Source organism: Triticum urartu, chromosome 3, assembly GCF_003073215.2.
Source record: "Triticum urartu cultivar G1812 chromosome 3, Tu2.1, whole genome shotgun sequence".
In the NCBI taxonomy this organism is placed as follows: Eukaryota; Viridiplantae; Streptophyta; class Magnoliopsida; order Poales; family Poaceae; genus Triticum; species Triticum urartu.
This window is the reverse complement of record NC_053024.1, coordinates 743,099,828-743,115,682: the sequence shown is the minus strand read 5'-3', so window position 1 is coordinate 743,115,682 and position 15,855 is coordinate 743,099,828. Positions and strand designations below refer to the sequence as shown.

Here is a 15,855-nt window from a genome sequence, read left to right as displayed (position 1 = left end):
ACGGAAAAAACGCGTTTTTTGTTTTTTTTTCTTCTTCCATTAGAGGCACAGGTTTGCTTCCGCGAGAGGCACAGTTGTGCTTTCGCGAGAGGTACGGCGGTGCCTCTCGAAAAAGAAAAAAAACGCGTTTTCTATTTGTTTTTCTCTTCCGTGAGGCACAGTTTAGCTTCCGCGAGAGGCATAATTGTGCTTTCGCGAGAGGCACGGCCGTACCTCCTTGAAAAAGCCAAAAAAACACGTTTTCTTTTTTCCTTCCACGAGAGGTACGGTTTTGTTTTCGCGAGAAGCACAGTTGTGATTTCATGACAGGCATGGACATGCCTCTTTCGGAAAGGGAAAAAATTTGTGCTCCAAGTTCGGTTTTTTCATCCGGTTTTTTTCATCAAAAAAAGTTCGTCAAAACCTATCAACATGGGATCTAGTTTTAAAGTTCTTGACAGAACGAATCCAACGATGAAAACGGTTCAAGATTTGGACGCACGATTTAACAGATAAAATGTTTTGAATAGACAGATATATGAAAAAAAAAGAAAAACTCTTAAGTTGCGACTAGTAGGGCACAATGTAGAAAGGTGGGAGTGATTTTTGCAATGAATACTCCTCAATCGCTGCTTCGGACCTAGCCCACGGTGTAGTTGATAGGCCTGCTCTACCATCAGAGAAAATATGTGAGGTCCTGTAGCCGTAGGATTAGAACCAACAATGTAAGGATTGAAGGGAACTCTTAGCCGAACTGAAGCCCACGCTCGAGCGCTTTGGGTCGGAGCATGAACTACTTAAAAATCAAACTCAAAATGAAAAGTTCACAGTAAAACGGTTGAAATGGGAATAGACATATCGACGACAAAGTCAACAGCCTCATGCGTTAACCACGAGACCACACTAAAATTTGTTGCCTCCTATGAAGAAAAAGCTCTATATACAATATAAATATACACTACGAGGAAAAACCTTATACACATAATTTTACTAGCAGCGCAGTTTAAAATAATGCGTTACTGCTACTTAGCAATAGCGCGCATAAAAAAGCGCGCTACTACACTAGTACTACAAATGCTAGGACGTTGCCGACGGAGTAGGTTTAGTAGTAGCCCCGGTTTTTCAAAAGCGCTACTGCTATTGAACTTAGCAGCAGCATTTTTCACCCACCCTTGCTGCTGCTAAGTTTAGTCCACTCGTTGCAACTAATTTAGTCCCACCTCGCTCCGCGAATAGGTGTTTACCACCTTAAATACAATACTTTTCAAACCATCACAACCACTTGGTCTTCATTGAAATCTATGTGTAGGATCTAAACTGGGGAAGATTTCTATTGACAATTTAGATTCTACACAAAAAGATCATTGATGACCAATGTATTTTTATTTATTTTTGCATGCTTAGCCTTAGCAGTAGCGCGTTTTCCCACAAGGCGCTACTGCTACTGGGATAGCAGTAGCACTGCTTTGGTAAAAGGCTCTACTGCTATGGCGTTTAGCGGTAGCGCTTTGTCCTAAAGCGCGCTGCTGCTAAGCCCATCCTATCTTCTCCAACCGGCCACCCCTCACTCTCCTATGTCCACTCCCAGTCTCACTCTCCCGTGCGTTCCGCCGCCGTCGACGTTCAGCCCTCCCCCGCCACCGCATTGTCGTCGCCCCAAGGTATCCTCTCTCTCCTCCTCCCTCCTCCTGCCCCCTCTGGTCTCCCTCCGGCGGCCCTCCTGCCTCCTCCCACCACCACCTCCTCCTCCCTCCGGCGGCCCTCATCCCTCCTCCCACCACCACCTCCTCCTCCCTCCGGCGGCCCTCCTCCTCCCCCTCCTTTCTGCCTCCTCCTCCCTCCTCCCCCCCTCCAGTCACTGCCCCACCTCCATACGCCACCCCTCCCTCCTTCCCCCCCCTCCATCTGTCGCCATCTCGGCCTCCTCGCTCTCTCCTCCCTCCCTCCCTCCTGCCTCCCTCCCTCCCTTCCTCCCTCCTCCCATCCTCTACAAGTTTGTAATTAGGTATAGAAATAGTTTTAGTAATAGAAAATTTTAGTAATATAATTAGGTATAGAAATAGTTTGTAATTTTAGTAATATTAATATAGCTAGTTAAAATTTTACTATAGAACTAGTTTATTTTTAGTAAGAAAATTAATAGAACTAGTTTATTTTAGTAAGTGCTTAGTTGAACTAGTTAAATTAATGTCATTATCGTTTTGTGATCAAAGAATGCTATATGAGATTTGATGATCTAATTAAAAGTTTACTCGGTGGAATATGCAGGCTTTGTAGAGTCGTGTCTCCCTGGAGTGATCGTCATCCGAGCTACCTCTACTTCCTCTACACCCGAGTCGGTGAGCTAAAAGTCCACCTCCTCCTTCTCTACTCCTCGGTGTTGAATAGAGTAGAACTAGGGTATTTAGTTATGCTTCTTAACCAAATGAAATGTTCGGGTTATAAGATATATTGAAATGTTTGGGTGCGAATGCTTATGATAATTGATTCGGATATATGAGAGAAGGGACATCTTTGTATCGCAGGGAAAATCTGTGTGGTCTATGTTTTGCCGGAGTGTTGATTCATTTCTGTTCCGGCAAATTTCGGGTGCTCGATATGTCCTATTTTAGCAAAGATCATGCCAGATTTTTCTGTGAATTTAAGCATGACTTGTGCTAGAATATGTAGGAAATATCAGGTGCCCCGGATTTGCTAGAAAGAGAATTAAACGACATTTCGAGTTGACTTTAAGTCTGTCGGGGCTTCATACATGACAGTCAAAAAATCGGTGAGGGAGAGTCTCCATCATATATGAGAGAAGAAGAATGCCAACTGTTGTCGTGGGGGTTGCTTCTCCTTCTTCTCTTTGTGCTAGACCTTTGTTATGCACTAGGGGAAGAAGCAGTAGCGACCATCATCGACGGTCGAAAAAACGGTGAGGGAGTGTCCACTATATATGAGAGAAGGAGAATGCCGACTGTTGTCGTGGGGGTCACTACTCTTTCTTTGCCTTGTGCTAGATATTTGTAATGCACTAGGGAAAGGAGGAGTAGCGACCATCTCCGACGGTCACAATATCAGAGAGGGAGTGCCCACCATATACGTGAGATGAGAGTTTAGGAAGGAAGACTCGACAGACCTAAGTCAACCCGTTGCATATTGAGTAATAGTGATCTGTGTGTTGAGTTTCCTGGTAGTTGCCTTCGATTGATTTTCAATTAATGTTTCAACTATGAACATAGGAAATGTCTGACGATGAAAAGGATTTCGGTATGTGCGAATACTGCGAAGACGAGCGCGGCCTGTGCGACAGAAATTTCTTAGTTGGTGGTAGGCTCTTCAGCATCAAGCTGGATGAGACCTTCGAAGTGGATACAGTAAGTCACAACGACAAGTCTTTTTTTCGTAATTAAGCATGACTTCTGCTTCTTTTGCTTCAACTTATAATTTTAATGTTTTACTATTCTACCAGCGTATCCCCTGCCATGCAAGAATTTATGTCTTGGATAAAATTGTTTCAGTCATATGAAAACTATGGAGGTAAAGAGAGTTCACTTGAGGACCGAGCATGGTTATACTTTTGCCGAAAAATATAAAATGCAGACACATACACCTATTTTGAATGCAAAAATTGGAGATCACTATGCAAGGGTTATGCATTTGAGCCTGATATGCTTATCACTTTTGATATTCGTTCGGAAGATGATATTGAAGGTAATATCGACATCTGGGTCGATGTGCAAACGCCTCCAGTTCTACCATTATGTGAGTTTCTCAACAATATTTATGTCTTGGATATTGTATATTCAAAAAATAGTTGACAACTAATTTCTATTGACAAATTATTTCCATTCAAGCAAACATGTCCGGCGCTTGGTAGACATGACCTACTACTGTCTCGGGGTTGAACTAAACTGCGAGGAGATAAGTCATTATGTTTCATGGCTTGAGGATCTTGATACTGTCAAGACAAATTATTTTCCTGGACAGCAAAGTCCTAATACTCAAAATGTGCGACCACTAGCGTGCGTATTGAACTACGGCCACATCTATTTAGGAAAGATGATAAGATCTTTACTATTTATCCTCTGTGCATCTTTTGCATACATTATTTTTTAAGCTAAACTTCATTGCTAAGTATGTTACTACGATGTTCTTCAACAGGGACTCCTGATGATAGTTGTGCCTCATTAGATCAAGGCTAAAGGTCGCATGAAGATGGTTAACTTACGGCCAAGACATCCTACATTGCACATGAGTGCATTCATGATTTCTAAAAGCGAGCAAGTTTTAATAGTCAAAGACTGGAGCAAAATTGTGAAGGATGACAGAGAATTACTAGAGGGCAACAATTAGAAGCGCAACCCACAATTAGGAGACAGGTTCATCTGCATGCTCCAATATGATGAATCAGGAGTGCTAAACATGTTCTATGCTATTTTACCTGAGAGAGAGCAGCAGGAGTGATTAGCTAGCTAGAATGAGTTTGAAGATGATCATGATGTGCTACACTATGACTATGATGATTAAATAGCTAGTGTTGGTGGTAATGACTATGATGATTATTATTAGCTAGTGTTGGTGGTGATTAGATGGCTACACTATGACTATGATGATTAAATAGTGTTGGTGGTAATGACTATGATGATTATTAGCTAGTGTTGTTGGTGATGATATGATGCAAGAGTTTTTATATTAATATGATGATGATGATAATGATGATGATGATGAGTTATTATATCATTGGGTGAAAGAACCACGGATTAGTTTCAAGTGGATGTATCCTAAGTGACCAAGTCATGGATTATCGTGATCCTAAGTGACTTCATGTAAAAACAATCTCTAAATTGCCACTGTAGGAAACTTGTATAAATGTGTATGAATACGACATAAAATAAAAAAGAAATAAAATACGGAATAATAATAGTAGCGCAGGCAGTGAGACGGGCTACTAGTATTTACCAGTAGCGCCTTTTGCACGACGCGCTACTACTAAGTAGATATAGCAGTAGCGCGGGCTAGCAAACACTACTGCTAACCTTTATATTGACACGCTACTGCTAGGCTTTTCCCTAGTAGTGATATAGTAGTATTATATTGACACTATAAATTATTTCAATAAAGAAAACGTAATGTTTGAAAAGAATTCACAAAAACCACGAATTTAAAAAAAAACTGAAAAGGTTCTTACCAATTGAAGAAAGTTCACGAAAATGGAAAAAGTTCGTGACTTTGAAAAACAAACTTAACAAATTTGAAAAGGCATAAAATTGAAGAATGTCCATTGATTCGAAAAATAGTTTGAAAAAAGTTCATCAACTTTTAATAAGAAAATTATGAATTCCAAAAAAGTTCTTCAAAAAAATTCAGGGATTTTAACAAAGTCCATCCCTGTTAGCCATGTGAGTTTTGAGTTCCCGGGGCGGACGTGTAATCACAGTGAGCTGCAGTCGGCTCTTTGGAAAGATAGCTCGTCCTTGGCAAGGTCGTAGAGCAGGTGCATGTTCTGCAACTGGAAGTTGCCGATGACGCTCATGCCGTTGGATGTATGCATCACCATGCATGACGTGGAATTATCCAGCCGCACCCAGTAGTTCTCCGGCGGCAGCACCATGTCTGCTTCGCCACTGAAGTGAAACACCAAGGTCGTAGAGCAGGTGCATGTTCTGCACTGTTCTCCCGTTCAGCTGCGTCCGGAGCTCCTTGCTTAGGGGCCAGTAGGCCCCATGGGCCAGAGTCGCAGTGGGGTTGCATGAGTCGATAATGCCCCCGCCGCTGCCGTTTTGTTTCAGAGCAAACACCGTCGGTGGGATGAACAGTCTTGTGTGTCCCACACTTATCCCGATGAGTGGGACATAGTAGAATGGGTACTTTTTGGGGACATTCACGAATGACATGGACATCACAGGGCTGCCGCCGCTAAGACTCGCCAAGGCGCCGACAAAAAGGTGGCTGCTGGCACTGGCAGTGGTGTTGCCGCGAAGATAGGGGGTGTGGCAGTAAGAGAACTTTTTGGCTCCAACCTGAGAGATGAGCGATAGGGGCCGCGGACAAGCCCTATGAGACCGGACGCCCTGTGAAGGGACGCCCTATGAGACCGCGGACAAGCACAAGGTGTGGTTGCATGGCACGGGATGAAAGCTGTCCGAGTTGGACGCATTATAGTAGGGCAGGCCCTGCTTGACGCATGATCCTTTGAGGCTGCAGGTGGAACACTGCGTCCAGATGAGGTCGCTGCCTGTGTCGATGAGGGCCTCCGCGCGCTGCGGTGGGTTGCCGATCAAGTACTCAGCGACGTACTGGCTGGTGTTCCAATGGACCGGCATGGCCGTTGGCCATGGCGCGCTGCACGCGCTCCGCCGTGGTGTAGCTCCCCTTGCCATCAACATGGGTGAGCTCCATGTGGAACCCTGCGCTACTACAAGTAACTAGGGTAGCAGTAGTGGAGCACAACACAACAGCGATCAGCACCAGGCTTAGTTCCATTGTTTCACTCGTTGGTTTGGTGCTGGCTCCTCGCCATGTTATATCTTAATTTGCAACTTGTGGCCTAAATTAAATATGCATGTCTACTATTCAAGGTGAATGAGTATGTAGTTGTTTGCACACAACCACTAATGCAAAGAAATAGAAACAGATGGCGAATCAATTTAAAAATCAAGATATTAATGCAATTAATTAGACAAATAGTTAATTAAATGTGCAATTAAATAGATCTAATGAAATAGGGATTTTTTTGTTGCTGAATTAATTGAAAAATCAATTCATTGATATGAAGGCTAATAATTAGGCCTACAGACAATTAGAAGTGTAGCTATTTTCCAGTTAATAAGACAATTAATGAATTAGGCAGAAAATTAATCACACTGAATCAACCATATAGCCATTAATGTGAAAACAATTTAAAAAAAACTAGCGCCTAATCAATTTGAAAATCAAATCATTAATACAATAAATCTGCTAGACGGTTAATTACATGTACAATTCATTAGGTCCATTTAAAAATAGATTTTTTCCCGCTTAATATCTATTATTAAAGACGTATATGTGTGTAGTCATTCGCCCATAACCATTAATGCAAAAATTAGAAACAGAGTAACACAATTAATTAGGTACATTTCAATAGGAATTTTTTGCATCCAATCAATTTCAAAACTAAGGTATTAATGCAACTTATTAATTAGTTAGACAATTAATTAGCCCTACAGGTAATTAGAAGTACTCCCTCCATTTGTATATAAGGCCTAATGTGTTTTTCTAGACTAATTTTGACCATACGTTAGAGCAATAATATATAACATGCATGTAACCCCAAGCACACCGTTAAGTTCATATGTGGAAGGAGTATCTAATGATATAATTTTCATATGATACATCTTATATATTATAAATCTTATCAATAGTCAAAGCCAACCTCGAAAAATGCAATAGGCCCTATATATATGGATGAGTGAGTAGGGATTTTCTTCGCGCAGAATCAGTTTAAAAGCGCTCGTGGTGAGGAAAGGCAGCCGACTTTCGCTGGCATTGTCGAGTACTAGCGGGCTCTTAGGGCATGGCGGACCAATGCTTTGCCACCATGGACAACGGCCAACAAGCCCTCGCGACATGGGCGACCAAGCGCTCGCCCAGATGGATGGCGATCGTGCTCTGCAGAACGTTCCACACACTCGACGGTAGCTCACTGGAGGACGAGCAAGTAGTGACGTTCGAGGGCTCCAATTGCGCCTTCGAAGACAATGATGATGATCGAGGACAATCGGCCAAACGACACCATTTTTTTATATTGTTCTATCCTGTAGCAACGTACGAGTATGTATGTAGTTAGTCTGGATAATATGTGGAAACAAACCAACTAACGGAGGATCAATTATGATACATTCATAATTTAATACACTAGCTAGTATAATCAAGTCTTGGGTGCCACTAGTAGAAAAAGGGCCTGTTGTCCTGGTTCGTAAGGGCCTTTTATCCCGGTTCCTGAACCGGGACTAAAGGGTCGGTACTAATGCCCTGTCCCTTTAGTCCCGGTTCAATTCAGAACCGGGACAGATGGGCCTCCACGTGGCCTGTGCGCGGAGCCCAGGCAGGAGGGCCTTTGGTCCCGGTTGGTGGCACCAACCGAGACCAATAGGCATCCACGCGTCAGCATTTCTGTGGCTGCGGTTTTTGTTGTTTTTTAGAAAGGGGGGGGTTGGGGGGTTTTGGGGGGTTAATTTAGGTGTTTCATATATTGTGTTAGCTAGCTATAATTAATAGAGAGAAGTGTCCTCTCTTATGTCCGTGCTTGGTCGACGCTACGTACTATACATACGTATAGAGAGGACTAGACACGCTAGCTAGCTAGTAAGCAAACGAAGGAAACAGAAGATCGTCATGAACATATATGCATACAGAGAGAAGTGATATCGACCACCTCTCCTTCTTCGAGAGATTGGTCGAACAACATGTTCTCGTATATCTATCCGACACTACCGGCTACATATATACAATAACTATCTCTTACAAATATAATCTCCTAACATACGGACTCATGGTCCACATAGTATTCTCCGTCTTCAGCGATCACGTGGTCAAGAAAGAATGCCGCCAATTCCTCTTAGGAGTTCATCCCGCTTCCGAAACATCTAATTTGAAGAAGGGGGTCAATACATATATATATGAATGAATGAAACTCAACACAAATGATGGTAATAAAATAAAATTGTGAATGTTGTTATTTACGCAATTCATATTATTCGTCAGAGTAGCCCCACTCACAGGTCGTGTGGCGGATGGACTCGCAAACGTAGTATCCACAGAAATCATTACCTTGTTCCTGCCACAACCACTTTACAAGAAATAGAGGTCAATCAAACTGATAAGCAAGAATGCCAAATGGTATTGATGAAACTAGTGCTTGAATCAATAGGAGATGCACGGAACATGCTACTATAGTACTTACTTTCGAGTGTCTAAATTGCAGCTTCTTCGGGAGTCCCGGAGCTTTTTTGGTGAATTTTCTCCAAACCCTGCCAGACAAAGAAAACAATTACTTGATATATCAGGAAATGAACAAAGTTGCTGATATGGTGGATAATGATCGATTTAACTTACTTCTCTAGCATTTGAGTCATGTCCGCATAGTCCTGGGGATCTTTTCGTCTTGAGTCTAAGACGGTTACTAGTCCCTGCTCAAGTTTAATCTCTAGGAGAATATAGTGGAAACTGCACACGCATGCATAACTCATCAATTACATTACTATAACCTTGACTAATATATAAGGGAAACCGAATACGCACAAGACAGTAACACTCACTTGAATTTGTAAGGAAAGAGTATTATATCTTTGTTTTCATTTATTACCAACGATCGTAGCAAGTTGGCCTCGGTATCTGCGGCATGAAATTTAACCTGAGTTGCATCTATGATATTTGTGTTAATGAACCCAATATCACTGATTTGTCTTTTCTTCAATTCGACGATCTTCAATCTGCATAATATAGTGAGGATAATTATAAATACATGCAATGAAAGAGCTGAGCTATATAGAGAGACTTAATGACAGAAGTAGTACTACTTACAGACAGTAGCAGGTGACCGTTGCTTTATCGAGGGCCAATTGATTGAAAAACTGAAAGAACTCCTCAAATGGAACAGGCAACAGATTAATTCCAACGAGATCATGCTCCTTTTTAACTCTCACATACAAAGTACTCCTCCCCCCAGACTCTCTGCAGATTTTCAAGTACCAATCATGCAATCTTCGCATCATCATTGATAGAGATCTTTCATCTTTGACGAGAGGCTTCCCGTACTCGTATCTTTGTATCTGCACCTCCATGAAATCATAATGTACATTGTCGGGTAGGTAATCTCCAAGATTGCTATAACCGGGCACCATCCTCGGATCATTAGCGACGATGTATCTAGGCACCTTGAGCGGGGGGCACGATTGCTTCCCTTGTTCGCCGAGCTGGGCAATTTGTTTCCCAGCTCGTCATTCTTTCAGCCTTTGATCACTGACAGTACTTCCCGACCGCTCCGCTTCGGCAAATTCCTTTCCAATAATGCGCTCATAGTTTCCTTTCGGCGGAGACTTGGGTGGTTTTGTCAGGGCAGCCAGAGTGCGCTTCGCTTTCACCGGATCTACCTTCTCCTCCGGAGGTGGATGTTTCTTTGCTTTCACCCCTTCAAAGAAGTTCCTCACTTCTTCTCGCGTGATCTCGGTGTTCTCCTCCGGGGTCCTCTCGTATGGTAACTTCTCTGGAGTCTTCAGAGAAGGACCGAATCTGTATGTCCTCCCGCCTCTGGCTGTACTGCTAGACGCCGGCAGAGCAGACGGAGCGGTTGTCTTCTTTACTTGATTACGAGGCGGAGGAGACGGACTACGACGCACCGGAGCAGCCGGAGCGGCGGCAGGTCTCTTCCGCCCTTGCTGACGAGGCGGAGAAGGAGGAGGCTGGCTGCTCGGGCGCGCCGACGCAGGCGGAGTGCCGCCACGCACCGGAGAAGGAGCCGGCCGAATGCCCTGATCGTCACTCGCCGGAGGAGGAGGTGGTGGAGGAGGCGGAGTCCCCTGACTCGCCGGAGGAGGAGGAGGAGGCGGAGGCGTCTAGTTCGGAAGGTGGATGAGCTCCATCCGCCATAGGCATGGAGTCTTCAGAGTAGAACCCAGCCGAGTCACCCCTTCACCGGCAGGGTGGTCAAGCTGGAGGTCCTCAAATACCTCCGTTATTTCATCCACCATCACCCTAGCATATCCTTCTCGAATCGGCCGGCAGTGAAAAGTTGCGCCGGGTTCAGTAGGCAAAATAGAGCCAACAGCCGCCTTGACCTTCATATTAATCCATTGCGTCATAAGGTGGCAATTTTGAGACTCCGTGATAGCATCCACGGGATAGCTGGCAGGAGCCGTCAAGACATGCTCCGGCTGAAGCAGCTCGGTGGAAGCCACGCAGCTTCTCCGCTGAGATGGCGGGGTTGCTTTGGGGGAAGATTCGGCAGTTCGTTTGCTGCGATTTGCTTCTCGTTCCTCTATCGCTTGTACCCTAGCGTGCAGCGCCTGCAGTTGGGTCTGCTCCACTTTCTTCCTCCTCCCGTGGCATTTATAACCGCCTACGTCCGGAAACCCAGCCTTCCACGGAATGGAGCCTGGCATGCCTCGTGTTCGTCCAGGGTGCTCAGGATTCCCGAGGGCCATTGTGAGCTCGCCGTTCTCTCTGTCTGGAACGAACGTCCCTTGCTGCGCTGCTTCGATATAATGCTTAAGCCTCTTGACTGGTATTTCCATTTGCTCGTCCATCCAAATGAACTTCCCTGATACAGGGTCCAAGGTTCCGCCAGCCCCGAAGAACCAAGTCCGGCAACGGTCTGGCCAGTTAATTGTCTCTGGTTCGATCCCTTTATCAACCAGATCATTCTCAATCTGGGCCCACTTAGGCCGGGCTGCGAGGTAGCCACCTGACCCCGTGCGATGGTGATGCTTCTTCTTCGCAGCATTTTACTTGTTTGTCGCCGACATCTTCTTACTCTTTTCCGATGTCTTGTGGGCCACAAATTCGGGCCAGTGATCTCTGATCTTCTCATATCTGCCCTTGAATTCTGGCGTCTCTTTATTTTTGACAAACTTATTCAGCTCTTTCTTCCACCTCCTGAATAGTTCTGCCATCCTCTTAAGAGCAAAAGACTTGATTAATTGCTCTTTAACTGGCTTCTCCAGATCATCCTCTGGCGATAGGCTGAAATTTGACTTCAGCTCAATCCAACGATCATTTTTCTGCATATCATTCACATAAGACACCTCAGGGTCTTCTGTAGCTGGCTTTAACCATTTCTGGATGCTGATCGGGATCTTGTCCCTAACCAAAACCCCGCACTGAGCAACAAATGCGCTCTTTGTCCGGAGGGGTTCAATCGGTTGGCCGTCGGGTGCGATTTCTATGATCTCAAACTTTTCATCTGAGCTCAACTTTCTCTTCGGGCCTCGTCTCTTTACCGAAGTTGTGCTCGATCTGGAGGGCTAGAAAAAAGAACAAAGACTTAATTAATATGTGTACATACCAAAACAATGAATGCATCAATTAGCTAGTCACCAGAAGCTTAACTAATATATATACCTGGCCAGACTCGGTTCGGTCACCGGAGACGTCATCACGGTCTCCTTCTTGCACCGGCATTGTGTCACCGGAGCCGTCCTCACGGTCTCCTTCTTGCACCGACATTAGGTCACCGGAGCCATCATAATCATAGCCAGCTACTTCCAGACCATCGGTGTCATTGAGAAACAACGAGCAGACGGCATCACTTCCTCGTGCGATTATGTCCCCCAACAACTCTTCTTGTACTTCGTCTCGGGCGGTGTCCATAGTTTCTTCAAATATTTACAACATGGCAATTATTATTCAAACATGATAGATGGATATATTAGTGGCAAACGTAGAACTAATATTAATTAGTGGCCTCGACGCTGCTTCTCTAGGGTTTGGGGTGGCCTCGACAACACTTCAAGGATAAAAAAAGAAGAGGAAGAAGAAAAAAAAAGAGGATGATTTCTTCTCCTCTTTTTTTTCTTCTTCTTCCTCTTTTTTTTATCGGGAACGAGGGTCGTCGAGGGTCAGGGTCGCCGAGCGTTAGAGGAAACCCTAAATAGCAAGTATCGTGGGTGTGAGATACATGTGGCCGTCGGTGTCGGACACTACATCCCCTCGTGTTGAAGTTATCGGGAGGGGGTATATCGACCCCCCACGTGTTGAAGTTATCGGAAGGGGGTATATCGACCCCAACCCACGTGTTGAAGTTATCAAGACTTTATATCGACACGACATACGTACATGCGGGAAAATAATATTATCGGGGAGGGGGTATATATATCGACCCCCCCTCGTGTTGAAGTTATCAGGAGTTTATATCGACATGACACACGTACATGGGAAAATAATATTATCGGGGAGGGGGTATATCGACCCCCCTCGTGTTGAAGTTATCGGGAGGGGGTATATCGACCCCCCCCATGTGTCGAAGAAAAAAGAGAAGAAAAAAAGAGGAGAAGAAGAAAGGAATAGAGGAGAAGAAGAGAAAAAAAGAACAAGAAGAAAATAATATTAATTCTATTTTTCTCTTCTTCTCCTCTATTCCTTTCTTCTTCTCCTCTTCTTTTTCTTCTTTTTTCTTCTTCTTATTTATTTCTCCTCGTCTTCCTCTCCCCTCTTCTTCTCCTTTCTTCCTCTTCTTCATTTCCTTTTTCCTCTCATTCTTTTTCTTCTTCTTCCTTCTTAAAAATACATGAAGTAGTATTGCTTGTTTTTTTAAAATAATGTTCAAATAGAAATTTTAGAAAAAAATAAAGGTTTTGCCTAATTCATTTTTCATATGAATATGCAAACGTTTGCATATTTACAATAATCAATATCACCAAAAAAATCTATGAAAAGAAAAAAAATACATATTAATCAGGAAAAAAACATATTATGAATTTGCAAAAAACAGGGGGGCGGGAAGAGGGGGGCGGTGCCGGCCCTGACCAAAGCGAGAGGCGACGGCGGCGCGGGGCGTCGACGGCGTCGGGGTGGCGACGCGGGGCGGCGACGGCGTAGGGGCGCGACGCGGGGCGGCGACGGCGTCGGGACGGTGCGGGGAGGTGACCGCGACGATGCGGGGTGGCGCGCAGCGACGGAGTCGGGGCGGCGCGGGGTGGCAACGGCATTTGGGTGGCGCGGGACGGCGACGGAGGCAGGGCGACGACGGTGACGGCGAGGCGCAGAGGGGCAGCCTGGCGGCGTCGGGCGGGGAAGACGAACTGAATGGAAATTTTCATAAGTGCTAGTTATATAGACGAAGCATTGGTCCCGGTTCGTGGCACCAACCGGGACCAATGCCACCTTTAGTCCCGGTTGGTTAGTGTGCCCCGATTTGGTGCCATCAACGGGACCAAAGGCCTGCGCTGCCAAAGCCGCGGTGCGGTGGGATGTTTAGTCCCACCTCACTAGCTGAGGAGCGGCCGCACCTGTCTATAAGCGCTACCCCCGCCCTCTCCATCGAACTCCTCAGAACTGCAGGCCTTTGGGCCTAATCTCACACCGCTATGCCTGTGGGCCTGCTGGGCCTTCTGCGGGCCTGAATCCTGGCCCATGGATGGGCTTCTAGTCGTATTCAGGCCGTGGTGGCCCAGTAGGTGCATTTTTTACTATTTGTTTTTTCATTTCTACCTAGAACTAAATACTTATAGTTTTTTGGTGATTTTTTTCTTTTAGGTCACAAAAAATAAACTTTCTGTTAGTGCCATTAGTTTTAAAATTTGAATAGTTTAAATTTGTGTAAATCACTAGTTTATGAATAACTTTATATAAAATTTGATTTTTGATTCATTCTTTTTCCTGCTATTTAATATTACTGTGTTTTATCATTATACTCAATTTGGTAATTTTAGTTAGTCATAACAAATATTATAGGCATTTTTTCTTTTTTGCTATTTATTTTTTCATTTCTACTTAGAACAAAATACTTATAGTTGTTTAGTGATTTCTTTTTTCTTTTTGGTCACAAAAATTATAAACTTTCTGCATTATTTATTTTCTTTTCTTTTTTGCTTTATTTCTTAATTCTTTTTGCTTTTATTTTTAGAAAAATTATAAACTTTCTGTTAGTGCCATTAGTTTTCAAATTTCAAAACACTTTTTTAGTTTTTTGTTTTCTTTGTTGCTTTATTTATTTTATTTTGTTTCTACTTACAACAAAATACTTATTGTTGCTATTTTTATTTTTTTTCAGTTTTTTTTGTTTTCTGTATTATTTATTTTCTTTTGTTTTTTCTTTATTTTTTAATTCTTTTTGCTTTTAGGTCAGCAAAATTGTAAACTTTCTCTTAGTGCCATTAGTTTTAGAAAAATTATAAACTTTCTGTTAGTGCCATTAGTTTTCAAATTTGAATAGTTAAAATTTGAATTCTTTGAAATTTGTGTGCATCACAAGTTAAAAAATGAACATAGATGCACCTATAGAGAAAATTCGACCTAAATTCATAGTTTTCAAATGAACTCTAAAAAATTTGGCATAGCATACTCGTGTGTTACAAAGTTTGGCATGGTATCATCATAATAGTTGCGGGAGAAAGTCTTCACTTTTTCTTCGCTTGTGTCATTTGCTTATTGCGCCGTAACCATGGATAATCTTCATTGTTTATCAGGATGCTTGGGTCAGCCTTGACATTGAAGGGAGGAATTTCATGAAACTTTTCATAATCTTCAGACATGTCTGTCTTGCCGTCCACTCCCAGGATGTCCCTTTTTCCTGAAAGAACTATGTGTCGCTTTGGCTCATCGTATGATGTATTCGCTTCCTTATCTTTTCTTTTTCTCGGTTTGGTAGACATGTTCTTCACATAGATAACTTGTGCCACATCATTGGCTAGGACGAACGGTTCGTCAGTGTACCCAAGATTTTTCAGATCCACTGTTGTCATTCCGTACTGTGGGTCTACCTGTACCCCGCCGCCTAACAGATTGACCCATTTGCACTTAAACAAAGGGACCTTAAAATCAGGTCCGTAGTCAAGGTCCCATATGTCCACTATGTAACCATAATATGTGTCCTTTCCGCTCTCGGTTGCTGCATCAAAGCGGACACCGCTGTTTTGGTTGGTGCTCTTCTGATCTTGGGTGATCGTGTAAAATGTATTCCCATTTATCTCGTATCCTTGGTAAGTCAATACAGTCAAAGATGGTCCCCTGGACAACAAGTACAACTCATCACAAACAGTGTTGTCACCTCTGAGACATGTTTCCAACCAACTGCTGAAAGTCCTGATGTGTTCACATGTAATCCAGTCGTCGCATTGCTCCGGGTGTTTGGAGCGCAGACTGTTCTTGTGTTCATCGACATACGGGGTCACCAAGGTAGAGTTCTGTAGAACTGTG

At 43.7% G+C, this 15,855-nt stretch overlaps 1 pseudogene; it reads right to left on the bottom strand.

The window, feature by feature from the left end:
* Nucleotides 1-5,395: 5,395 nt before the first annotated feature.
* Nucleotides 5,396-6,447, bottom strand: LOC125547412 (annotated as a pseudogene).
* Between the last annotated feature and the right edge of the window lie 9,408 nt (nucleotides 6,448-15,855).